Raw genomic sequence first — 25,799 nt, 5'->3', positions numbered from 1 at the left:
TGACTTGGTGAGAAATCTCATCATCCAGCCACCCTACACCAGCTGACCAGCACTGGTGTTTAAAACAGGAGAGAGTATGGTGTCCAGCAGTCGTGAGAGAGATTGCATGGCCCTCAAAATTGAAAACATTTACTCTCTGGCTCTTTAGAAAAAGGTTTGTCGGGCCGGGCGCGGTGGCTCAAGCCTGTAATCCCAGCACTTTGGGAGGCCGAGACGGGTGGATCACGAGGTCAGGAGATCGAGACCATCCTGGTGAACACCGTGAAACCCCGTCTCTACTAAAAAATACAAAAAACTAGCCGGGCGAGGTGGCGGGCGCCTGTAGTCCCAGCTACTCGGGAGGCTGAGGCAGGAGAATGGCGTAAACCTGGGAGGCGGAGCTTGCAGTGAGCTGAGATCCGGCCACTGCACTCCAGCCCGGGCTACAGAGCGAGACTCCGCCCCCCAAAAAAAAAAAAAAGGAAAAGGTTTGTCAACCCCTGATTTAGAAGGATGTGGATATGAGAGACGAGGGTAAGAAAAATATCAAGAAAGATGGCCAGGCTTTGAGTTTGAGTTATGAACAGAAATGGTTGGAAGATGCTCACTGAGCTAGCGCATACAGGAGGCAGACAATTGTAGTGGGAGGGGTGAGGAGGCAAGGGGGTAGTTCTAGAAGATTCTAAGTGTTTTGAGTTTGAGATGTCATGGGATGTCCAATTAATGATGTCATTAGGCATTTGGTATGTGGATCAGGAGTCATCGAGAGGGATCAGAGCTGGAGATTCAGAACTGGGAGTCATTGGCATAGAGATGGGGCATGAAGGAGATCACTGAGGCAGTGAGAAGAGATGATCCCAGGAAGGTCACAGCTCTTTAGATGGAGTGAGGGGAAGAATTGAAAAGGAGACTAAGGAGAGGTGGTCAGAGAATTAGGAAGAAAACCAAGAGAGTATGGAGTCACTGAACCTAGGGACAGAGTCTTTCTAGAAAAGAACAGGTCCACAGATTGAATGCTGCTGAGAAGAGCTGATGAGTGAATATGCCTGGTGATCTTGATGAGAATATTTCTGGTGAAATAGTGGGATTTTAGTGAGATTTTGGTGATCAGAGAATGAGAGAAAGGATATTCCAGACTGATGGGACTGAATCAGCATAAAAAGGGATCCAGCACAGAATAAACCATGTCTAGGGAATGGAGAAGAGAGAGTTGGAGAAATTCCAATTCCAGAAGGAATTCCAATTGCAGGAAGTTGGACTATATTCTGTAGACATTAGGGAACCAAGGCAGATGTTGAGCACAGGAGTGTAATTAAGAGAAGATAAACATTTCTTTAAAAGAAGACTGGCTGCATGGCTCCTGTCTGGGAATACTGAGATTTTGCCAGGTTTCTTTGAAGATTGATATTTCAAGAACTAGGACCCAGTGGCTCTATCAGTCCTGAAGATTGAGCAGGGAAAGAATTCATTTCATGTGATTACACAGAACCAAGCCATTTCCTGATACACCTACACTTGAGACTTGGGGAAATGGGATGTGGAGGATATGGGTACTAGTAATTCTGATGAGGATTTAATTAAGAACTCAATTTTCCCAGACTTCCAGTACTTGACTGCCTGATGTTTCTTTAATGGGAACTGTTGATATGTTCTAATTATGGTGGGTTATTTATGGGATCAGGTCTCATCTCTCTGCTCAATTATGTTTTGTTTGGGAGATTTGCATTCTTTTATGACTCTAGCTCTTAAGTGAGTCTATTGTCTTCCCCAAGGATGCGCTTAGTCTGGGGACCTCTCATTTGTGGCTTTTCCTCTACCAGAAATCCCACCACCCTTTTCCCTTCTCTTCTATTCATTGATAAACTCTGAAGTCATAGGGAAGGCAACTCCTTTCTCCCATATTCACGGCGCTATCTGTGGCTGTACTCTTGCCTGGCACTGGATTTGCCCTGAAGACTCAGCTTAAAGTCTTCCTTTAAATTTTTGAGACAGAATTCTTTAAAATTATCTGAGTATTAGATGTCTTTGAAATTCTGAGAGAAGTACAAATTCCAGGTGCTCAGAGTCAAGCACACATTTGCTTTGGGAGGCCAAGGCGGGCAGATCACGAGGTCAGGAGATCAAGACCATCCTGCCTAACACAGTGAAACCCTGTCTCTACGAAAAATACAAAAAAAAAAAAAAATTAGCTGGGCGTGGTGGTGGGCCCCTGTAGTCCCAGCTACTCGGGAGGCTGAGTCAGGAGAATGGCGTGAACCTGGGAGGCGGAGCTTGCAGTGAGCCGAGATCGTGCCACTGCACTCCAGCCTGGGCGACAAAGCAAGACTCTGTTTAAAAAACACACACACACACACACACACATTTGATAGTCTGAATCAGAAATGACTTATAGAAGTTTCTTCATGGAAGAAAAGCTTCTGGTTCACTACTTTCAAGATATTCTTATAAATTACACTGGGTCCCAGAAAATGTGTGCTCCCACGGACACAAATTGAGGAACAACAGACACTGGGACCTACTTGAGGGTGAAGGGTGGGAGGAGAGAGAGGATCAGAAAAAATAACCATTGGGTACTAGGCTTAGTACCTAGGTGACAAAATAATCTGTGCAACAACCCCCATGATGATACAAGTTTACCTATAGTTTGCCAACAAAGCTGCACATATACCCCGAACCTAAAATAAAAGCTAAAAAAAAGAAAATGTGTGTTCCTTCTAGACCTGGAGTAACTTGAAAGCAAGGGTCATTCTATTTATGTGTGTGTTGGGAAAAAATAATTTTAATAGCAGAGAAGGAACTGTATTTTGAAAACTGCTTGGGAAAGCCTCTTAGAGGAGGAAGTTGAGTCCATAAGAACATTAGCTGGAAGGAGACCTCAAAACAAGCTGAAAATTCTTCATAAGGAACAAACAAGAAGTTTGAGTTGGCAGAGAACAGAGAAAGGGAAGAAAAGAAGAGAGTAAAGAGAGAAAAGAAAAAGAAAGATGGAAACCCGGCATCATGGCAAGAGGCTGTAATGTGGTTTGGCTGTGTCCCCACCCAAACCTCATCTTGAATTGTAGCTCCCACAATTCCTACATGTTGTGGGAGGGACCTAATGGGAGATAATTGAATCATGGGCATGGTTTCCCGTACACTATTCTCATGGTGGTGAATAAGTCTCATGAGATCTGATGGTTTTTTATTATTTATTTATTTATTTATTTATTTTTTTTTTTTTTGAGACAGAGTCTCGCTCTGTCGCCCAGGCTGGAGTGCAGTGGCCAGATCTCGGCTCACTGCAAGCTCTGCCTCCCAGGTTTGAGATCTGATGTTTTTATAAGGGGTTTCCTCTTGCTTGATTCTCATTCTCTCTTGCCTGCCACTGTGTGAGACATGCCTTTCACCTTCTGCCATGATTGAGGCCTCCCCAGCCAGTGGAAATGTGAGTCCATTAAACCTCTTTTTCTTGATAAATCACCCAGTCTCAGGTATGCCTTTATCAGCAGCATGAAAATGGAGTGATACAGGCTGGAAACTATGGAAGAGAGTGACCCATGAAAAATTTCTAGTGGTGAAGTGGCCAAAAGACTTCAAGTGACCAGGGATGTCAGTTTTCAGTGTGAAGTTACTGTGATGTAGTGTAAATGTCCTCCTTCACACCTAAACCACAAGTCATCGTCTTCTATGTACATAAATGACCTGTGTGGGTGATCTGGGAGACATCAAGAATATGGAGCTGGTTGCCACTTAAGATAAGATTTAGTTGGAAGAGGCAGAAATACAGAACCAGAGGAGGAAGCATCTAAAAACCTTCTGGAGATATTGGGAGGGGCACTGGGTTTTACTCTGAGTATCAGTCAGAACAGGAGAATTTATGCTGCGGTAATAAAAGAACCTGCCCAGCACCAATCTAAGCGAGCCACAACCACAAATGTTTATTTTTCACTATGTTGTCATCAACCTGTCTTCACTTTGGGATTCAGGCTGATGGAGCAGCTCTTATCCGGGACATTGCTGATCAATAAGGCAGAGGGGAAAAAGAAGGTGATGAACCACACATTGATTTTTAAAGTTTCCTTTCAGCAGTCTCACTTCTAATCATGCTTAATTGGTTAAAGAAAGATACCTGGTCATGTCTCAGTTCAACAGGGCGGAATGTGCTCAATGCCACAGGAGAGGTGCCAACCATGGTGAACAGACAACACACCCTACCACAGATTCTATCTTGGCTGTGGTTTGAACTAAAGTTTCCTTAAACCTTAAAGGATAAGGTAGTAACTTAATACATAGTAAAGAAGTAAATAAGTACAGAGCATGTGGGGTTTTTGTTTGTTTGCTTTCTTCCTGACCATCTACACTGTTTCAATTTATTGGAGACACGCTCAACCCTGTTCTATCCTTGTTTGTGGGGCCTAGAAACTGGTTTCCAGGAATGGTGTCTGGAAGTCAGATCTTTGGCTCAAATTGACTATGTAAGGATAGAAAGAGAAACCAGGATGCTTCTTTTCTCTGCAGACCTCCTGGCCTGGTCCGTGACCATAGCTCAGTCCTTAGGACACTGTGATCTGGACCAGCCCTAGGACACTGTGGGGCATAGGAGCAGTGATTTCCCTGGCTCCAGTCAACAATTTCACATATATCTCTCCATGGTTAGTGTGTGATAGACTGTAGCCATGCTTGTTTTCTTCCAACAGAAGGAGATGTGGATACCACCTTGAAGGATACTGCAGTCTTGCCAGGGAGAAAAATAAACCCAAATATAAGGCAAACCATGATCACTGTCAAAATAGAGATCCAAGAATACTAGGTGAGGCCTGTGCCAGGGAAACCACAGTCAAGGCAGCAGGGACAGCCTCCTGGGAGTGGATGACATTGAACTGTCTCTGGATGGGCCCTGAAGGATGGAGAAGAGATTCCATTGTTAATCATTTTAAAATAATCCAATTTCACCATAGAAAATTATATCTGAAGAAGAAAAATGTTAATAATTTGGACTTTCTGGACACTTCCTATATGTAGACTATTTTATTTATTTTGTAAACTGGATTCCTTCTAGCATTATAAGTTGACTCTTTCCATAACAATAAACATGCATCTATGTTATTTTGATTTGTGACCTAGATATTCTGTTTGGATACATGATAATTTGTGTAACCAATGTTTTATTGGTGGATACTCCGGTGGCTTCCAACCTCGTGACGAGTAACGTTAGACATGCGTCATTATGCACATCCACAGTTACTACAAAAGGATCAGTTCCTGGAAGGCAAATTGCAGACTCCTAGGGCACGTACTACATTAAGACTTTTAAAGATCTTAGGCTGTCTTGCCAACAACCCCCACCAAAAAGAAAGAAAAAGAAACAAGGAAGGAAAAAGAAAACAAAGACTGTAGACTGTCAAATTCCAACAGATGAGATTTTAACCGGAGATGAACATATGAGTGGTAGAAATGCATGCTGGAGGATGGGCATGGCACAAATGAAGGTATGAGAGCAGAAATACAGCATGTGTTTCAGTACTGCTAATCTAGAGACAAGCAGAACATCATTTCAGTCCACATTGGTCATGATGAGATCAGGTCAGTGGGGGGAACTGTCTCCTGTTCAGGCACAAAACCTCTGCTCCTTATTTTGCTTCCTCTTTCCTCATATAGCATGTGGCACACAGTAGGTATGTCATAAATGCTGGACTGAACTGAGTCAGCAGAGACGTCTATAACTCCGTTGCTCCCTCAAAGCCCTTTTGCCTAGACTTGTAGGATAAAAATGCAACAAAACAGAAATTGTCAGAGGAGCTTGATTTATCACAGTTTTGTGATTATGAAGAAAGAATTTCATCCACAAACATCCCTTTTTCTGGCCATTTACATTCTCAATTTGGATTCTATGGCTTTTCAGAAGAGGAGGAAATATGTAATGGGATGAAAATGTGAAATACTAGTATAATCATTTATCATTTTCATTGAAGAGAGGTATTGATTCTCTGGAATGCTCATGAACCTAGGGCTGCTTCCAGAATGTAATGGTTGCTCCCCCTGGACATATCCCCTCTCTACTCAGCAGGGTCATCTCAAGCCCCAGATGCTCTTCTTGGCACTAATATGAGTGATCTCTGGGGACCAGAAAAGATCCCCCACCCCCCACCCAGAAGGTGCTCTCCCTCCTGCATCTCCAAATCTAACCAATGCTTCAACGTCCCTTCTCAAGCAACAACCCCCCTTAAGCCAGCACCCATGGCTTTTCTTTCTGAACCTACTTCTGCACACAATGTAGAACCTCATGATGCCATATACTGCCATTTTCTCTCAGTGATCTCAACCTGCAACAGGAGGTACTGATTGATTGATTGAGACAGGGTCTCGCTCTGTTGCCCAGGCTAGTGTGCAGTGGTTCTATCTCGGCTCACGGCAACCTCTGCCTCTCGGATTCAAGCAATTCTCCTGCCTCAGCCTCCCGAGTAGCTGGGACTACAGGTATGCACCACCACAGCTGGCTAATTTTTTTTGTACTTTTAGTAGAGACAGGGTTTCATCATGTTGGCCAGGCTAATCTCGAACTCCTGACCTTATGTGATCCACCCACCTCGGCTTTCCAAAGTGCTGGGATTACAGGCGTGAGTCACTGTAGCTGGCCCAAGAGGTCTGTATCTATTTACTGTTGCTGCTACAACGAATCGCCACAAACTTTGGTGTAAAATAATTTCCTTTTTTTTTTTTTTTTTTTAAATCTCACAGCTCCTTGGGTCAGAATCTGGTCACAATACCCAGCTGGACCTCTGTCTGTGATCTTGTATGGTGTTAGCTGGGCTAAGTGTTTATCTGGAAGCCCTGGGGCAGGTTCTGCTCATAAGCCCATCCAGGTTGTTGGCTGAATTCAGTCCCTCTTGATTGTAGGACTAAGGCCTCCCTTCCCTTGCTGGCTATCAGCCAGGGCCCTGTCTTTTACTGCCAGAGGCTGCGTGCATTCATTTTTGCTATTTTCCACATGATCCCCTCTAGCAATGGTGGTGATATCTCATGCTTTTGATATCTTTTTCTGCTGCATCATTCGAACTCTAGCTGGAGAAAGTTCTCTGCTTTTAAGAGCTCATGCGGTTCGACGGGGCTACCTGAACTATTCAGGATAATCTCACTATTTTAAGGTTTGCAACCTTAATTACATCTTCAGAATCACTTTTGCCTTGTAGCCTAACATTATCACAGGGTCCAGGGCTTAGGATGTGGACATCCGGGAGGGTAGAGGGAGATTCTACCCAACACAAGGAGGGGATGGCAGGAATTCAGGGCCTCCTCACTGCTGGCTCTCCTGCGAGCTCTGGGATGGGCCCAGTGTTTCATCCCATCTAGCTTCACCTTTCCTCATTTTGTGGAGCTCTCTCTGAGGTCTCTGGTTCCAGCCACAGTTTAATAGGAAATTGGCTTCTGTGCAAAGAATGTCAGTTGCCTCTTCTTTTTGTATAGCACTTTGCAATTGCTAAAGCAAGGCAGGTGAGAAAACTGAACCTGAAAGAGGGCAAGTTACTTGGGGAATGACAGCATTGATAGGGCATGAGGTCACCAGTGCAGGTGAGAAGTAGGTTTCAAGTCTTCAGACTGTCAGGCCATCACTCTTTCCAAATCTGGAAAATTCTCTATGACCAGAAGCCAAGCACCTAAGGAACATATCCTCCAGGTTTCTAAGAGAACCTCAAGAGGGAAGCTGGTAAGACAGAGAAAGATTGGCAGGCTATCCTGGACCCCAGCTGCTGGGAATTTGCCCTGGTGGACCTCCCCGAAATTGCATGTCACACTGGTCACTGGCATGACCTAAATGGAGAGACCATCTTGGGTACAGCTTCCCTGCATTCTGCAAGCTGACACATGGCTCTGACTTGGCCATGGTTTATCTCAGGGTGGCAGTTTGAAAGAGAGGACAGAAAGTCAGAGACCCCCAGAACAGTAGAGCTGGGAGGCAATTTAGAGATCATCTAGTCCCAACCCCTTCCCCTGATTTTCAATAATGGAAACTGAGTCCCACAGGTGTGGAGAGATTGCCAGGTGAGTCACGACTAAGACGCAGCCATTCTGCCTTCCAGAGCAGAGTCCAGTCCTCAACCCTTCCTATGTCTCCGCCCTTCCTATTTAGTCATCCTGTGAGCCAGTGCTTACAAACCACAGCATTATGTTTTATGTGCCTGTGTGCACACAACTGTGCTTGTCTGTGTACACCCAGACACATACATGTGCCAGCAATCTTAGTAGAGTTATAACGATTGAGAACCTGGACTCTGGAGTCAGGTGCTCTGGGTTCAAATCCCTATAATGCTAATCTTAGGCAAGTTACTTAACCTCTCTGTGCCTCAGTTTCCTCATTTATAAAATAAAAATATAATAATACCTACTTCATAGTGTTTTGAACCTTTTCTAAATTACTATACATAAAGGGCTTAAAACACTGTCTGATAGAGTGCCAGTACTGGGAAATCACTTGGTCCTGTTATCTCCAGAAATGTTACTGTTATGCCTGCCTATTGTTCTCTTGGTTGGGAAATAAAGTTCTAACAAAAATAATAATCCCATACAATACTCATAAACTGAAATGCCTAGCGGGGTTGGGTAGAAGTGAGCAGGGTGTGAGTGAGGCTTCTCCCTCAACTCTTATTTGATTTTCCATTTTGAAAGAGAAACACAGGGAAATATTTCTCCACTCTAGGAAAAACAACGGCGCACACCCAGTGATAGATGGTGACTGCACCTTGGCCTCAGTGTTAGGACAACAGAGAGTGGTGGGGACTGTGGTACACGGGAGAGCCCAGGCCCTGTCTAAAGGTGTGGTTGCCACTCAGTTTAACTGATGATTGCCATGTGAAAATTAAGATCTGGGGTTGTCAGCTCTCCTGATTTTCTCAAGAGAGGCCAGAAATCTGCATTTTAAAAATGTAAAATGTCCCAATTATTAAATGTTGGCTCAATTCTTTGAAAACATTGGCTGAGCCAAACAAAACATCTGCGGACCAGACTCAGCCACAGCTGCCAGTACTCAATTTCTGCCTGATATTTATGTGCTGTAGTCATCATTTTTACTTAATCCAGTGGTGGCCATGTGAGTAACATTGAATTGCCGTCAATGGCCCCATCTAAGGATGAGATCAAAAAACCAGCTCAGAGTGTGGCAGCTCACTGCAGGTAACTGGTTAAAGAGAAAAATCTGAGATTATAAACTGGATTCTCCAAAGAAGGCTATACCCCTGTTTCTGAGATAAGTCCTTTGTTCCACTCTGGGCTTCAGTTTCCCCATTAGCAAAACAGGTAAAAAAAACAAACACCCTGTCTACAACGTTGGGCTATTGTGAAGATTATGAAATTATGAATGAGGAAGTACCTCGCAAACTTGAAGTCTGATATAAGCCCACGTGAAGGGCTCTTATCACAGTGTAATCACAATAATAGCAAACGGCACGTGCTTCTTTGAATCCTTTTCTGCCGAAGGAGAATTGGTGCATTTTAGACTAGTTTTTAACTCATAGGCCAGGCAATAAACCCGAAGCATTGTTTGCAATAGCAAGAAATTGGAAATGACTTAAATGCCCATTGATGAGGGAATGGATAAACAGAGTATGTAATCCTCAGTTGAAATATTATGTGACATTCAAAAAGAATTAACTGTGAGTGTGTAAAAATACAACATGATCTGGAAAACAATACTAAATGACAAATGTGCAGAATAAGCATAGCATAATGACATTTAAGTAAATTTCTGAAACTCACCCCAAACTCTCTGCATTGTTCATGGATACCTACTTATGAATTAAAGTATATAGATATGCATCCTGGCTAACATGGCGAAACCCCATCTCTACTGAAAAATACAAAAAAGTAGCTGGCCGTGGTCGAGGGCGCCTGTAGTCCCAGCTACTTGGGAGGCTGAGGCGAGAGAATGGCGTGAACCTGGGAGGCGGAGCTTGCAGTGAGCAGAGATCACACCAGTGCACTCCAACCTGGGCGACAGAGCAAGACTCTGTCTTAAAAAAAAAAAAAAAAAAAAAAAGGAAAAGGGAAGGAAAAAACCCACAACACTCAAAGTCATATTTAGAGCTGGGTCCAAAACTTTGGTCGAATTTTAGAACATTTTGAGAATAAAGGAATAATGGACCACAAATAATTACAGCTGTGACTGGGACCCCACTATTTGCATCCATACCCATTTCTGTGATGACCTTCATCAGGCTGAGTTATTAAGAATTCCCTTTGGCAGGGCGTGGTGGCTCACGCCTGTAATCCCAGCCCTTTGGGAGGCCGAGGCAAGGGGATCACAAGGTCAGGAGTTCGAGACCCGCCTGGCCAGCATGGTGAACCCCTCTCTCTACTAAAAAAAACACAAAAAATTAGCTGGGCATGGTGGCGCATGCCTGTAGTCCCAGCTACTCAGGAGGCTGAGGCAGAATTGCTTGAACCCAGCAGGTGGAGGTCGCAGTGAGCTGAGATCATGCCATTGCACTTCAGTCTGGGCTACAGAGTAAGACTCTGTCTCAAAACAAAACAAAAAAACCTCTTCATTTCTGGGGGTCTGTACATGATTAGGCTCTTAGGCTAGTGGGTGGGTGGCTCTGATGATAAACATGGAGTGTTATTTCTCTAGTGGCTATTGGCTCAAGCAAGGGGAAGAAAGGAAGCCCAACTTCACTCCCAAATAACCCTCTTGAAACATGTATCCCTAAGTGACTTGGAAATACAGAGAGCGTCCACTTTGAGGTTTGATAGGATTGCAGGCACCATTAAAGCTCTTGAAATTCACCCCAAGTTAGAAGAAAGGCAGCTCACAGTTCTTACATCAACCAAGAAGTGTGTTTCCTGACTTGGAGAATGAATCTGGTTTTCCTGCTGGTCATGGCATTGGAGTCAAGAGTAACAATGAAGGTGGCAAATGATGGGGTGGACTGTTTTCCCAAGGTTTATGGAGTACCATCAACACTTAAGCTATCCCTCACTGCACACTTACTACCCTTATCGCAGCACTAGGCTCAGTGCCTTTCATGGTGGGACATCTGCTGTCTTTGGTTTCTTTGTTTTGCTCCTGTTGACAAATATTTCTCCTCTCCATGTGTTTCTGGTGGAGCCATTTACTATAGTACACAGTAAACCTCAGCCATTGGCCATATGACCCGAGCCTGGCCAATCACAGTTCCCCATCTTCCTGGCAGCAAGAACGAATTAGTTTAAGAGGTGGGCAGGTGACCTTTGCAGAGGATAGAGGGAATTTATCTGGGATTGCCAAGCAGATGCTGAGATAAAGAAGCATTTTCTTGGTGTTGCTAAGCTGGGGCTGCTGTGGCCATGTCCCCAACATGGGGGAAGGCCTCTCTGCAGTAGGAGGGAAAGAAGCCAGCATGCAGAAAGGCAGAGACAAGCAGAGACAAGATAAATGCAAAAAAAAAAAAGAGTCAGCATTTAGTGGCTCAGTATTTGGCCCTCAGTTCCAGATGTGAGGCCCTTGTCCCTGCAGTTCTTCCTCAGTTTCAGTGGGCTACCTCATTATCCACTGAACAGTAGGAACCAATTGATCCCTTGTTATCCCTTCAGCAAGTTGGGTTTCTGTTGCTTGCAACCAAAAAATTCAGAAACTTAGACAATAACATCAGAATCCAAGATTCACTGAAATCTAACTGTGCAAGAGCAGGCCATATCAGTGCAGTTCACCATTGTACGTCTAGTGCTAGGAACAGCCCCTGTTCCATAATAGTTTTTCAGGAAATACTTGTTAAATGAATAAATAGTACTTAAGTATTACATCACAAAATTATTGTACAAACCCTGATAAGGAGGTGTTACTATCAGAAGTTCCCAATGGTCAAATAAGAGCTCAAGTTCACCCAGCTGGAAAGTGGCAGAGGTTAGTTTCTGACAAGATTCTTAAGCCTGGTGCTGTATCACTTCCCAGTCCGACAGTTCCCTTCCAACTGGTCTCCTTAACTGTACTCACAAGGAGAACAGGGTGATCGCAAAAGCACAGACTTAATTCAGTCACCCCCCGCTTTAGTCCTTTACTGGTTGCTACTGGTCTGCTGCAGTCAGTTGCAGAGGCTGGATTGCATCATGGGGCCATTTCCATATCACCCACCTTTCCCACTGCCTCCTATTGCCTTGGCCTCACCCTTCAGCCAAGTCCAGCTTCCAGATGGCATTTTCTTGCCCAGTGTTTTTTTTTTCCCCCAAATTCTAGGAATCTGTTCCAAGTTTCTGGAAGTTATTGGATCCTTAGTTTTAAATCTTTTTCATATGCAAGCAGTTTATTCTCATTAAGAGAAATCCTATCTTCTGCTTGTTTAACTCTGTCAGTTAAATCCGTTAAGTTTATTTGTGTTTGCCCAGTGGTAATTTTTATTGAGGGAACATCTGAAACCATCTGCAGGGAGGAAGTTGAAGAAGCTCTTGGAGTGCCCCAGCTCTGTTACTGATTTTCCTGACTTCTTCACCACCCAGAACAGCTCCTTCCATCCACGGGAGGCTGACCACAGGGTTACTCATCTCTGAGTCGTTTTGAGTTTTGAATTTGGAATAATAGGAACGGCCTTAACTTTTGAGATTTCATATTGTGTGCTTTTTTTTGTTGCAAGGTGTTTCAGAGAGAGAGAGACAGAGAGAGCCCTAAACAGCTAGGTTTAATGATTTCCAGTGCAACATACTAGGGAGCACAGGCAGAAGGAAGAGAGTCCCTGTTTTCTGCCTTCAGATAAAGGGAAAGGATGCAGAATCCATCCTTCTGGGTGTGATCATTCTGTCCTCTGAGTTTCTATTGCATTTTGTACCTTTACCAGACCCCTGGCACTTCCCCCGTCAGGTCACCTTCATCTGCCTTATTCCCCTACTGGACTCTGAAAGCCCTGAGTGAAGACTTTGTATCATTCATTGTGATGTGTATCATTCATTGTAATATTGGACCCCCTGGTTTATCCAATAGAGTGTTTTGAGTAGAGAAACTCTTTTTAGTGTTTGGTGAATGGTGAAGGAATGAATGAGTGGGTGAATTCATGAATACCATTCCCTGAATATAGCCACTGACTTCCCAGAATGGGTACTGTCATCGCATAACTGAGACAACCACATGTGAATAGCCCTGGGGTTCCAGGGAAAAGATTATTGTTGCATTATCATTATTCCTGTTTTATAAGGTTTTTTTAACATTTATTTGCTTAACTTCATTTTCTTTAAGGAAAAAAAAAAAATACTGACCTAACTAATCAAAAGTCTTGCAGCCGGGCATGGTGGCTCATGCCTGTAATCCCAGCACTTCGGGAGGCCAAGGTGGGTGGATCACCCGAGGTCAGGAGTTTGAGACCAGCCTGGCCAACATGGTGAAATCCCTTCTCTACTAAAAATAAAAAAAAATTAGCTGGGTATAGTGGTGTGTGCCTGTAATCCCAGGTACTTGGGAGGCTGAGGCAGGAGAATCGCTTGAACCCAGGAGGTGGAAGTTGCAGTGAGCCGAGATGCACCACTGCACTCCAGCCTGGGTGACAGAGCAAGACTCCATCTCAAAAAAAAAAAAAAAAAGTTTCTTGCATTGGTTCTTTCAATACAAATAGCATTTCCAAATGATGTAGAACAAAGATAACCATAATCACAGAACAAGGCAGCTCAAAAAGACAAACTTTATATTTCAGGGCAAAAAAAAAAAAAAAAAAAGAAAACTCAGACAAAACTTTGCCTGTCAACTCCCCTCATTCCCATCCAGAGTTTTTAGAATCTCATTTTGACTTAAAAGAAGTTTGTGATAGATTGAGCTTTCAAATGTGATCTGGGATGTCAAGATAGGTAGTAATCTATCCATTCCTGGAGGTAGGCAAGTAGAAGTTGGACGACTACCAAAGAGGAAAATAGAACAGGAAATAACAACTAGAATACAGTGAAAAGTCTAACAATATGATCTAGGAACAGAGAAATGGCAAATTCAACTCCAAAACTGGTAAATAGAATGAGTAGTGGAAAATAGCAGAAGATTTAGGCTTAGACAGTCCTGAGACTGAATCTTAGCTCTAGTATTGGATAGCTGTGTGACCTTCAGGAAATTACATAACTTCTTTGATTAAACGAGATATACATCATAAAGAATCTAGCACAGTGCCTGACAGAGAGTATGTTAAACTGTGCTAGCATCTTTTATTTGTTCTTATAAGAGGAGGAGGATCATAGTAGATTGCAAAATTGACCCCAGATTCCTTCTATCCCTAAAATCATATGCATTTGCAACATGACATTACCTCTCCTCTCATCTAGAGGTAGAGTCTCTCCCCTGGGGGCTTTGGGTGCAGTCACATGAATTGGCCACTGAGGTCTTGGCAAATGTGGCACAAGCAGAGGTTTAGAAAGGACACTTGGGAACCCTGAAACTGACCATGTGAGTGAGTCTAATCTAGCCTCCTCGATCTGGGGAGAGCCAAGTAACAGATTCTCCCACTCACTCTAGCCAATATATGAGTGAGGCCATCCCAGACCTCACAGCCCCCAGCTGACCCACTACCTGACTTTAGAACTACCTGGTTGACCCAGAGACCCTGGAACAATAACAGAATAATTATTGTTTTCAGTTACTAGAGTTTGGGGTGGTTTGTTATGCAGCAAAAGCTAACTATTACAAGTAGGTTCAAAAAACTATCTAATTAGAAATAATCAGGATCAACGAGTAAATGGAATTTGCTTTTCCGAAACTCATTTGGTAGGTGACTTTGCCATAATGTAGATATATCTCTTGACACAAGGGCCATCTGTGTGAATAGAACTGTCCAAAACATAGTTGAATTGTCTGTCAGGCTTTTCGCTAATTTAATCTACAGAAATGCATGTTATGTCCAGAACAATTAATTTTAATGCTTTGGCTGCTAAATGCAAAAAGAAATTTAAGCCATATTTACACAAGTGCTGTGTTCCCTGGAGACCCTGCAGGTCCTCCTGGAGCGGAGGCTGGCTGGGGACATCACTGGTGTTCTTTCTCTAGGAAAGGCGGCTGTGATCCCTGGGAAAAGCAAAGAAATATTCAAACATTATTTAGAGCCCACTTTAATATTACCTAAAAAGCACCATGCACAAGCTTTGATGTCTTGGCTGAGTAGAAATAACACTTCCCTCATCAAAAAAGTTGTTTGATCCCTGAATTCTGGTTTTTTTTTTTTTCTTTTGAGATATTAACTCAGAGCATTTCAGTCTCCCCTGGGTATGAAGTGATGAAAGGGGGCAGTTGATTTAGTGAATAAAGTTATTTAACGTCATTATTTTTGCAGCCCTAAAAGGGGGGGACTGTCCCTTTTCTGTTGGCAATTCTAGGGTTGCTGCCCTGCCTGCCACCATCCCACACAGCCCCTGGACATGATCTCACACATGGTAATAGTTCTTCTGTCCTCCAGGACCCTGGGTATCCACACGATGACCAGAGTGATCTTTTAAAATACCGAACCATGTGATTCCCCCGCTCCAAAATCTGCAATAGCTCCCTATTGCCTAGGCCACAGAGACCCATCTCCTTTCCCTGTTGCCTTTGTTTCTTGCTGTAGCAAAATCCCACAAACTGGGTGGCTTAAACAACAGATATTCAAGGTCTCACATTCTGGAGTCTGAAACCAGGGTGTCAGTAGAGCTGGATCCAGCTCTGAGGGCTGGGAGGATCCATCAGTTCTCCATCTTCTCCTAGTCCTTAGGCATTCCTTGGCTTATAGATGGCATTATCCCTATGTCTTCACTTCAACTTTGTCTGTTTCTGTGTCCTTCTTATCAGGACTCAGTCATACTGGGTTAGGGCCTGCCCTAATCACCTCATCTTTTTTTTTTTTTTTTTTTTTTTTAAGAGACTGTGTCTCAGTCTGCAATGGCATGATCATAGCTCACTGCAGCCTTGAACTCCTGGGCTCAAGCGATCCTTCCGCTTCAGTCTCCCAACTAGCTGGGACTATAAGTGTCTGCCGCAATGCTCAGCTAATTAAAAAAAGTTTTTGTAGAGACAAGGTCTTGCTGTGTTGTGCAGGCTGAAGTACAGTGGCCCAGTCATAGCTCACTATGACCTCGAACTCTGAGGCTCAGGCAATCTTCCTGCCTCAGCCTCCTTGCTAATTTTATTTATTTATTTATTTTTTGTAGAGACAAAGTCTCCCTATGTTGCCCAGGCTGGTCTCAAATTCCTGGGCTCAAGCAGTCCTCCCACCTCAGCCTCCCGAAGCATGAGATTATAGGCATAAGCCACCACATCCAGTCTAGTAACGTTATTTTAACTTGATCTTCAAAGACCCTATTTCCAAATAAGGTCACATTCACAGGTACTGGGGGTGGGGCGCAGAACTTCAACATCTTTTGCGGAGGACACAATTGTGCCCATAGCAACTGTGTCTTAAGGCCCTTTGTAGGCTGAACCCACACTCTCCACCCTGGAACAGTCCCTGTGCCTTCACAATTCTGGCTGCAACATCATCAGGCATAGTTATTTACGTCTGAGTTCAAATTTCTCTTCTGTAACCTATTAGGTCACTTATCTTCTCTGTGCCTCAATTTCTTCTTCTTTAAAATGGGAATAAAACTAATACCCACCCCAGGGCAATTATTTGGAGGGTTAAATGAACTTATGCAAACAAAGCCCTCTGAATAGTGTCTGGCTCCTAATAAGTGTTCAGTGAAGATTCATTACTATTATTTTTATGTTTTTTGAAGTTCTTCTTTTCTTCCCCTCCAATGAGGCTCACTCTTTCGCTGTCCCCAGATACGAGGTTGGGGCATCCCAAGGTCACACTGCAAGTCCACAGCAATAAACCCCAGACCTCTTCCCTGAATCCAGCACTGGTTCCACTGCCCCCCACCACCCGCCCTGCCCCAGGCCTCCCCTGAACCTTCCCACATGCCGCCCACACTCTTCGGCTCCTTTCTGCATTCCCAAATGGTTCCAAGGTTGAACCATGAAAACCTTCATGTACTTAAAAACCCAGCTTCCAATCCGAGTTAAATGTGCCCTGAGTGTTAGCAGCCGTTGTTCTGTTATGTGTTAATTTGTCACTGGGGATATGGAGGGGATGGGAAAAGCGTGGAGCACTAGAAAATGGTTTGCCCCCGTCTTCATCCGCATCCTAATTATTCCACACCTTTTAAATAGAGGAAGTATTAGCATTCCTAAACTGTGTAGGGGTCTGATTGAAATAATGTCTCCTGAATTACTTTTCCATAAACTGAAAAAATAAATAAATAACTGGGAAGCGCCCCAGACACAGCCTCCTCCCAGGCTTGTTGCCTGGCCAGGGCCTGAGATGTTACCTGTTCTTTCTGTTCCTACTCCTCCCATCCTTCCACATTATGCTCTTCCCTCTGAGCCCAGGTCATGTGAACCCTCCTCCTTCAGGAAGCCTTCCTTGACAGCATCCTTTCCTGGTTCCCACCAGTCTTGGCTGTTGATTCTCTTGAGTAAAACTCCTGTTGCTGTATGCAGCTGGCCCTTCCAGCTTGGGTGCTACTAGCTCAAGGACAAAGCCCCATTGGAAACTTGTCTTGTCCTCTCTGTCACTGCTGGCACAAGCCCTGGACCCCAGGAAGGTCCTGCTATACAGCTATTTACTTACCTTGGCAAAATGGTAGACAGCCTGACATTTCAGTGTGTCACAGCTCCTCCTACTGTCTCCAATTCCAGCCACCCCTCCAGATACGACTACTCCAGAGGACTCAGCTAGCGTCAGTGAAATGGAGAGTGGAGCTTCAGATACAAGGAACATTTTCCCAATAGCCAGTGGTCTCATCACAGAATGAGCTGCCTTGTAAGATACAAGGTTCACCACCCCTCGGAGCTTCAGAGCAGCAGATGGGAGGCCCTCTGTGTCTCCAACGTCCCATGGCTCCAGGTCCCGTGACACTAGAGTTCCATTCTATATTTCATGTCATTCTTTGCAAAGGAAACACCAGTCCCTTTTATTAGCTCCCAGGCCATGCATTAAGAAGGAAATCTGTAGCCACTTTGTTAAAGGTGGTACAAACAGAACATCTCACATTTCAGAGCTGTCACTCCACTGAGAGTCCTTCACATAAACAACGAGGTCCTCGTGGGTTTGATGGCAACACAAACACCACTTGTGACTCAATTAAGGAAGCAGTAATTAAAAAGGGGGAACAGCATGCAGTCTCTCCAATCGTGTTTTCCCACTGAGGCCTGGGCTGCTGACGGGCAGAATCTAGGGGACCTATGGGGGATCTTTGCTGGGGCCTGTGCCTCTGGTCTGGCCAGAGCTTGCCCAGGGTGAAGTGGGGAGAGAGAGAAGACATGGACACATGGGCCTTGACCTCAGCTAGTGACCCATCTCTCACACCAGCAAGTGGTGTAAGTTAATAAATTTTCTTTTTCTAAATTAACCGAGTGCATCTAAGGAGAAAATCATTGATCCCAGAGATTAGTGGTAATGTCTTGGTTTTCAAATAACAATAGCCAATATCTTTTATTTTTACTATGTTCCAGGCACTATTGTAAGAAGTTTATAGGTACTAAGTCATAACAACCCTATGACATAGCTACCTTTATTAACTGTATGTTTCCAGATGAGGAAACTGAGGCACAAGCCCAAGGTCTTTCAGCTAAGAAGAGGCAAAGCTGGGATTTAAACACAGAGTCTGGCTCTAAAGCCCACCCTTAAGCACCATAATCAATGCCTCTTACTTTCTGAAATTTCCTGGCCCTGGCCCTCCTAATAGTCAGTTTTACCATTTTTTTTAACATTTTTTTTCCAGGAACTGTGCTGTGCACTTCCGGTGGAGGATCTCATCTTATGAAGTATGTTCTGTAATTACCTCCATTTTACAGGTGGAGAAACTGAGGCTCTTGGAGATTAAGTGCCATTCCTCACCTAGCTAAGTGACAGGGCCTGGAATCAAATCCGTATCTGCAACTCCAAATATTCCATCCTGCATTTCTGACTCCCACCTGTGAGTATTGGAAAGCCAAATAGTGGACTAACAGGTATTTTCCATTTGTCTCTTGGTAGGATATGGGTGTGGGAAGAGAGGACACAATAAGATGCTCCTGTCCTTGAGGGTTGCTGTAGACTGAATTATGTTCCCCTCCCAAATTCATACATTGAAGCCCTAATCCCCAATGTGACTGAATTTAGAAATAGGAATTTTAGGAGATAATTAAGGTCATAAGGGTAGGACTCTAATCCAGTAGGATTAGTGGCCCTGTAAGAAGACAGAGATGAAGATCTCTCTCTCTCTCTTTCTCTCTCCATGTACACCTACCAAAGAAAGACCATGTGAGCACACAGCCAGAAGGCAGACATGTGCACTCCAGAAAGAAAGCCTTCATCAGAACCATTCTGGTACCCTGATCTTGATCTTGAACTTCCAGCCTCCAGAAATGTGAGAAAAAAAATTTCTGTAGTTTAGCAACCCAGTCTATGGTATGTTGTTATGGCAGCAGAGCTGACTAATCCAGGGGTATTTTTGAAGCATTAAGGCCAATGTATTGTGGCAAGCAAGGAATATGGAATATGGCTGAGCCATCATCCATCCTATGGTTGGATAGATGGATGCATGGATGGATGGATGGATGGGTGGATGGATTGATTGAATGGATGAGAGATGGCTGGTTGTTTGAGCGGGTGGATGGATAGGTAGATGAGTAGATGGGTAAACAGATAAATAGGTGAACAGATGAATGGGGGGATGAATGGATAGATGAACAGAGGGATGACAGATGATTGGTTGAGTGAGTGGATGGATGGATAGGCAGATGGGCAGATGGATGAACAGATAAACAGATGGACAGATGAATGGGTGGATAGATGTGGATGAATTTGGATGGATGGATGGAGGGATGGACGGAGAGACAGATGGAAAGCTGGGTATACATGTTATTCACCCAGAGTTAGGGGCAGTGCCCCTGGATCAGCACTGCTCTGGGGACTATTCCAAATCCATCTTGGTAGCTTTTCCCACCATTGCCTCTCAAGTTTCATGGATGACTGACAGCATGGAGAAGAGCCCTCATGGGTGTCAAAGAATATGGATGTCTCTCCATGAGCTATTGCTCAGATTGCATGATCAGTGGATTAACATCAGTCCCATCCCCACCAGGCAGCTCTGACTAACACAAATACACAGAACAGCCGCATCCTGAAATTACTCCAATGTATGCTTTCAATTCTACAAATCACATCCTCTGAGTGATGGGCAGGATGTTGTCTGGGAAGATTAACAGCTGTGGGAATCATGCTGGTGGTTCTGGATCCAGGCTTACCTGAGGGCTTGGCAAACATTCTGTACACCTATTGTGCACTGGCTCTGAGACGGGTACTGGGGACAGAGGTGAACAGGACCCCATATCGCACTGGAGAAGTGCTAAGTCTGGGAATGGTTTAGGAAGCCTCCTCCCTCAATCCTCAGAGGCTCAGCAGGCTCATACATGTCCCTGTTGACCCTCACCTCCCATCTCCACCTCACCTAAACAAACTGCAGGAAGACAATTCCCTCCTCACAGAGGGAACAGAGCACTAAACAAAGGGGAAGGGAAAGCAGCGTCCAGGAGGACAGGAGACTTCAAAACAAAGAATGCTCAAGGGACACGTCCAAAGGGCTGAATAAGAGGAAGAGAAGGAGCAACACTGGATCAGAAAGCTAGAGCAACTTTTATTTTCTGGGGAGGAGTAGGGTGGGGCAAGGCATTGGTTGGGTAGGGACGAGAAGCTTAAACAGGAGGCAGGGCCCAAAGAGGCAAGCAGGCAGAGGGAATGACTCGCTCTTCAGAGCACCAGAGATATGGGGCAGGCAGGGAGGACCACTGAGACAGAGCACCAGAGATACGGGGCAGGCAGGGAGGACCACTGAGACAGAGCACCAGAGATATGGGGCAGGCAGGGAGGACCACTGAGACAGAGCACCAGAGATACGGGGCAGGCAGGGAGGACCACTGAGACAGAGCACCAGAGATATGGGGCAGGCAGGGAGGACCACTGAGACAGAGCACCAGAGATATGGGGCAGGCAGGGAGGACCATTGAGACAGAGAGTGGTAACCACGGCAATTTGCTGAGCACCATGCACCCAGCACACCGTGACACGCCACACACGTAAAATCAAGTCCAAAAATGCTAGTAAAGTGTTTAGCCCAGTGCCAGGCCCATGGAAAGAACAATCCTATGGAATGGACTGTATCTTTCCTCTTTTTTCATTTAAAATGATATATTAAAGGTCAGAGAACTAGAGTTTCAAGCCCTTGGTCCTGCCACAAATGGGCCAGAGCCACTATTCCTGCCCAGGTCTGTATGATCCAAGGGCTGTGCCCTTCACCCCCAGTTTTGCTACCTTCCGAGGAGAGTGCTGAAACTGACAACATCCACCAACCTCTCTGGGTCAACATCAATTTCCTTGTTGTAAAATGGGTTGTCTAGGGATTCAGGGTTGAAGGAATCAGTGTGACGAAGAAGTATTTGTCAAGTGGGGTGCATTATGCAAGTTTGTGGGGTGTGGCTGCTAGTTAGAGGCAGCAAAGGGAGGAAACAAGGGCGGTAAACATTGGTATAGCTCTTAGTATATGCCAGGCACTGCTCTGAGTATCGTTCATGATATGAACCCATTCAATCCTCACCTCATCCCTAAGAGTGGGGGGACTATAATCATCTTCACTTTACAGGGAACCAGTGGCACAGGGCATTAGGTAACCTTCCCAGTGTCCCATGGCTGCACCCGCAGAACCAGCTCCCACACTCGGCCATCGCCTCGAGGCCCAAGCTCTTCCCTACTCCAGGCTGCATGGCACAGCAGAAACGCAGGCCTGGTGCCAGACAGGCAGTGAGAAGCCTGGCTTGGCTTAATAGTTCTGTGCCTTTTGCAACTCATTGAACCTCTCTGGGACTATTTATTTCTAAAATGGAGATTTAAATGCAAGTACCCAGCTCACATGGGCCTATCAGGAGGATTTCAGGACGTGATGTAGGTAAAACACTCAGCTCCATGTAAGCGCTAAATGAATGGCAGCAGCTATGATGGTGAGGAGGAGGAGGAAAAAAGGAGGAGGTGGGAAAAAAAAAGAGAAGGAGAAGGAGGAAGAAAAGGAGGAGGAAGAAGAAAAGGAAGCAGAGGAAGAAGAAAAGGAAGCAGAGAAAGAAGAGAAAGAGGAGGAGGAGAATGTGGATACCCACTGCCTACTAAGACTCGTTATTTCTGGCCTCTCCCTTGGCTTAGATGAGCCAATCTGCCATGGCAAACAAAGGCAAGAAGGGTCCAGTCAGCCACAGTTCCCATGCAGGGGGCTTCTCTCCCCCATTTCCCCCTGACAGCCCTTTCTTTGATCCCAACAGCCCCCAAAGCCCCAAGTATAAGAAGCCCCATAAACAAATCCATTTAAGGCAAGGTCATCCTTTGGGCCTGTAAATCAATAGGCTTTCCATGGCCATTTGCAGAATCAAAGGCATAGTCAGCTCCAGATAATGCATCATGCTGGAGAGGCCAGGGGGCGGGAGCTGTCATCTCCATTCCATGAGCACGAAAATCTATGTCTTCTGGGCCCTGGTTCTAGTGTCACTGAGGGCTGCCCACTTGGTTTCTTGCATGAACCAACGTGGGGCAAGTGGCTATGGCTGCTGTGAGCGTGTGTGTGTAGAGAAAGAGATTTGTTGTGTCAGTTTTTTGTTTGTTTGTGTCTTTTTCCCTAAGAGGCCATCAGCATTCTGGCAGCGTCCTGAGAAATTCATCAAATTATTTAACCTTTGCTGGAATAAATAATACATGTGCTTTCTCAGGATTTATTCTGATTAAGCCGTTCTGGAGTGGTGCCAGGCCTGAGCCCGCCCCAGGAAAGGCAGGAAAGAGGCTGGTGGCACAGGATGGGAAATCAGGAGGCCAGCTGAGGGCTGGATGGAAGGGGGCCGATGAGGCTGGAGGGCCCTTGTGGCAGAGATGGACCCCTGTGAGCCCCTTCAGGTTAGTGGGTCATTGAGGAAGAAGATGAGCTCCGTCAGCCTCTGTCTCTCCACCTATAGGCTTTCTACCTTCCTCTGGACATGAGAAGGGAGGTACCGTGGAAAGAGGGCTGAACTGGGGTTTGAAAATGTGGCTTAGAACTGCCAAGTGACCACCTGCATGTCTGGGAGTCTGAGAACCAAGCAGACCTGGGTTTGAAACCCTGCTCCACTCTGCCATCTGCTTCCATATGCACTTGCCCAGAGGGTGCTTGGGAAGCACAGGATCTGCCCCCGTGGGTGCTCACCTTGATACTAGGTTGCTAGTATCAAGATGCTACTAGGTGATACTAGGTTTTGAGTATTCACTTCGATACTAGGTTGGAACATATTAAACTGACAGGAGACCAGCTTTAACCTACAAAAGGACCATTTCATATAACTCTACCTATATATGCATGGAGTGATGATAATTAGAAGCACTAACATTGAGAGCTTTCTACATGCTCTAATCTATATGCTTTCAACAAACAACCTTCTTTTAACTTTAGTCCTATGAGATCTATATCATTATTATCATCCTCATTTTATAGCTAGGGAAACTGAGGCCCAGAGAGGTCAGGAGCCTGCTCAAGATCTAGTTGACAGAGGGCTGAGGTGGGATATGAACACAGTCTAGCCTCAGAACTCCTGTCAATGATATACCATGATGTCATTTCTGCTTCACATTCCCTGGGAGGACATTGTCACTGGAAAAGGCTAGAAAAGGCTCTAGATTTCCAGAGTGGATTGCCTACGTGGAGGGTAAATGATATACAAAGGAAATAAACTGCAAAATCTAGGCCCATCAGTGACATGAGATTTGCAAGAACTTGATTTCAGTGAGAATCTAGATAATTTACAGAGACTTCAAAAGCGGGGAATCAGAGTGACTGGAATTTTTGCATATGTAGAGGTGTTGGAGATCCCAGTAATGTTCTAGAGAGATCTAGAAGCCAGCCACAGCAATCACATCTCTAGAAAAGGTTCTGGATTTTAGAAAAAGGAGATGCCTCTTTGGCTTGTGGAGCAACAGATATGGAAGCCTGCAAGTCTTAGAGGTCAGTACAGAGGACCTAGGACAGAGCTGGTCTAACCCCAGAGGTGAGAGGTGGGGCCCGGGAAGCAGGCCTCACTTTCCTTCCTGGGGCCTCAGTTTCCTCTGCTGCTGAGTTGGTGGGTGGCCTCTCTCCACAGTCCCTCTGAGCTGTACCATGCTGTAATCACCATCCTGCAATCTCCAGGCATCTACACAGTCAAGGAGAGCAGGAAGCGGCTCTGGGGCAAGTCAGCTTGGATCCTAATCCGCTGCACCACTGAGCAGCTGTGTGACCTTGGGCAGGTGACCTGACTCCTCGGCACTCATTTCTTTATCTGCCTCAACATGAGGAGCAGTAATTCCTACCTCTAGGGTAGTAGGTTTGGTTAAACAAGAGGATTCCGTAGAGTGGCTAGCTATGAGTGGGGATTCCAGAAGTAGCAGCTGCCATCTGGATGGCCAGGAAGGCCTGGGCAAGGACAGAGGGAAGAGAGGAGAACATAAATACCAGAACCCCGGGGAGTGTCCCAAGAGAGGAGGCAGTGGGGTGCTGGCTAGGACCCCAACTTCCCCCCTCCCCACAGAAAACCTCAGCATTCCTACAAGTGCCAGTGGGCTCTGGCCCCTTGCTCAGGAGCAGAAACCTGGGTTTGGAAAGATTCGCAATTGCCCAGCGATAACCCCAAATAATCTTTCTTGAAACCACATATCATTTTCCGCTTAAAGAAACGCAATCTCTAATTAGAGTTTCCTCTGAGCATTTTCTCTTTGAAAAAAATTAAAAATGTATAAACCCTCCTGTATCGTGTATGTATATTTCATTGCTGCATAATTGGGATCTTTGTCAGTAACTGGGGTAGCGAGCGACAGCCTTTTAATCGGCTACAGATGCTAATGTAGAGACAGACATTTTCCTCCTCTTTCCTCAACTGTTCCAGCCAGAGACTAGAGTCCTCCCTAATAAGTATTTATGTCAAAATCTTTTTTGGGGAGTGGGGGGAGAGAGAGCAGCTGTAGCATAGTTGAAAGACGTGGCTCTGATTACAGTCGCCAGCCAAAGCGGGGGGGATCACTTTTAGAGTGAAACAGTGTTAATCAAGTTAATCACAAAACCCGTGCTATAATTGCTTCTGCTCTCAGACAAAATTTTACTTTTATCTAAATTACTAAAGTGAGGAGAGAGCAATCCACTCTAATTTAGCTTTTGAGCTAAGGAGAAAGCGTGTGTGGAAGGCTGGAGAGGTTTTTAAACATCAGGAGAACTCATGCCATGGAATTCAACTCTCCTCCTCCTTCCCTCCCTCCCTCACTACCTCCTCCCACCCTCCCTTCTTTCCTTCAAGACAGCTTAGTCCAATGGTTGAAAGCTTGGACTCCTGGATCTGCCACTTAAGGCTGCGTTAACAAGTTCCTTGGTCTCTCAGCGTCCTCAGTTTCTTCATCAGTGAAATGGGGATGATCTGCCTCAAGATTGTGGGACAGATTAAATGAATTGACAAGGATGACATGCTTGGCATGTGCTTGGCATGTGCATGTGCCCACACGCATACACACCCTAACACTCAAGAAGTGTTAGTTGGTATTGTTAGCTCTCCATTTTTCCTTCCTCTCTTCCTTCCTTTGCCTCTGCCCCCTCTCCTTCCTCCAACCCCTCTCCCTTTCCCTTCTTTCCCTCCCCTCCTCTCTCTTCTTCTCCTCCCCTCTCTCTTCTCCTTCTCTCTCCCCTCCTGTCTTCTGACTCCTACCTCCTGTTACCAAGCACTCACTCTGTATGAGGCATGACCTGTCTTCAGAGACTCACAGTCTGGTTCTCAATCAGTTCAAATACAAGCAGGGAATGAGTCAGGCCTCAACGTAACAAAAAAAGAGCTATGGGTT

General features: G+C 45.1%; 2 protein-coding genes across 2 annotated transcripts in view; one reads left to right on the top strand and one right to left on the bottom strand.

Annotated features, from left to right (window-relative positions):
* The window catches only part of POLE3 (DNA polymerase epsilon 3, accessory subunit), a 353,914-nt gene extending 347,729 nt beyond the window's left edge, over nucleotides 1-6,185 (bottom strand). The window contains exon 1 of the mRNA XM_050761044.1: nucleotides 6,176-6,185. The gene's annotated coding sequence lies outside the window, so the exon portion shown is untranslated. The remainder of the gene's footprint in view (nucleotides 1-6,175) is intronic.
* ZNF618 (zinc finger protein 618) overlaps nucleotides 1-25,799 on the top strand; it is a 562,788-nt gene that overhangs the window by 281,353 nt on the left and 255,636 nt on the right. The gene's annotated exons all lie outside the window — the stretch shown is intronic.

The sequence above is a fragment of the Macaca thibetana genome, chromosome 15 (assembly GCF_024542745.1).
Source record: "Macaca thibetana thibetana isolate TM-01 chromosome 15, ASM2454274v1, whole genome shotgun sequence".
NCBI lineage: Eukaryota > Metazoa > Chordata > Mammalia > Primates > Cercopithecidae > Macaca > Macaca thibetana.
This window is presented reverse-complemented; position numbering and strand designations above follow the sequence as displayed.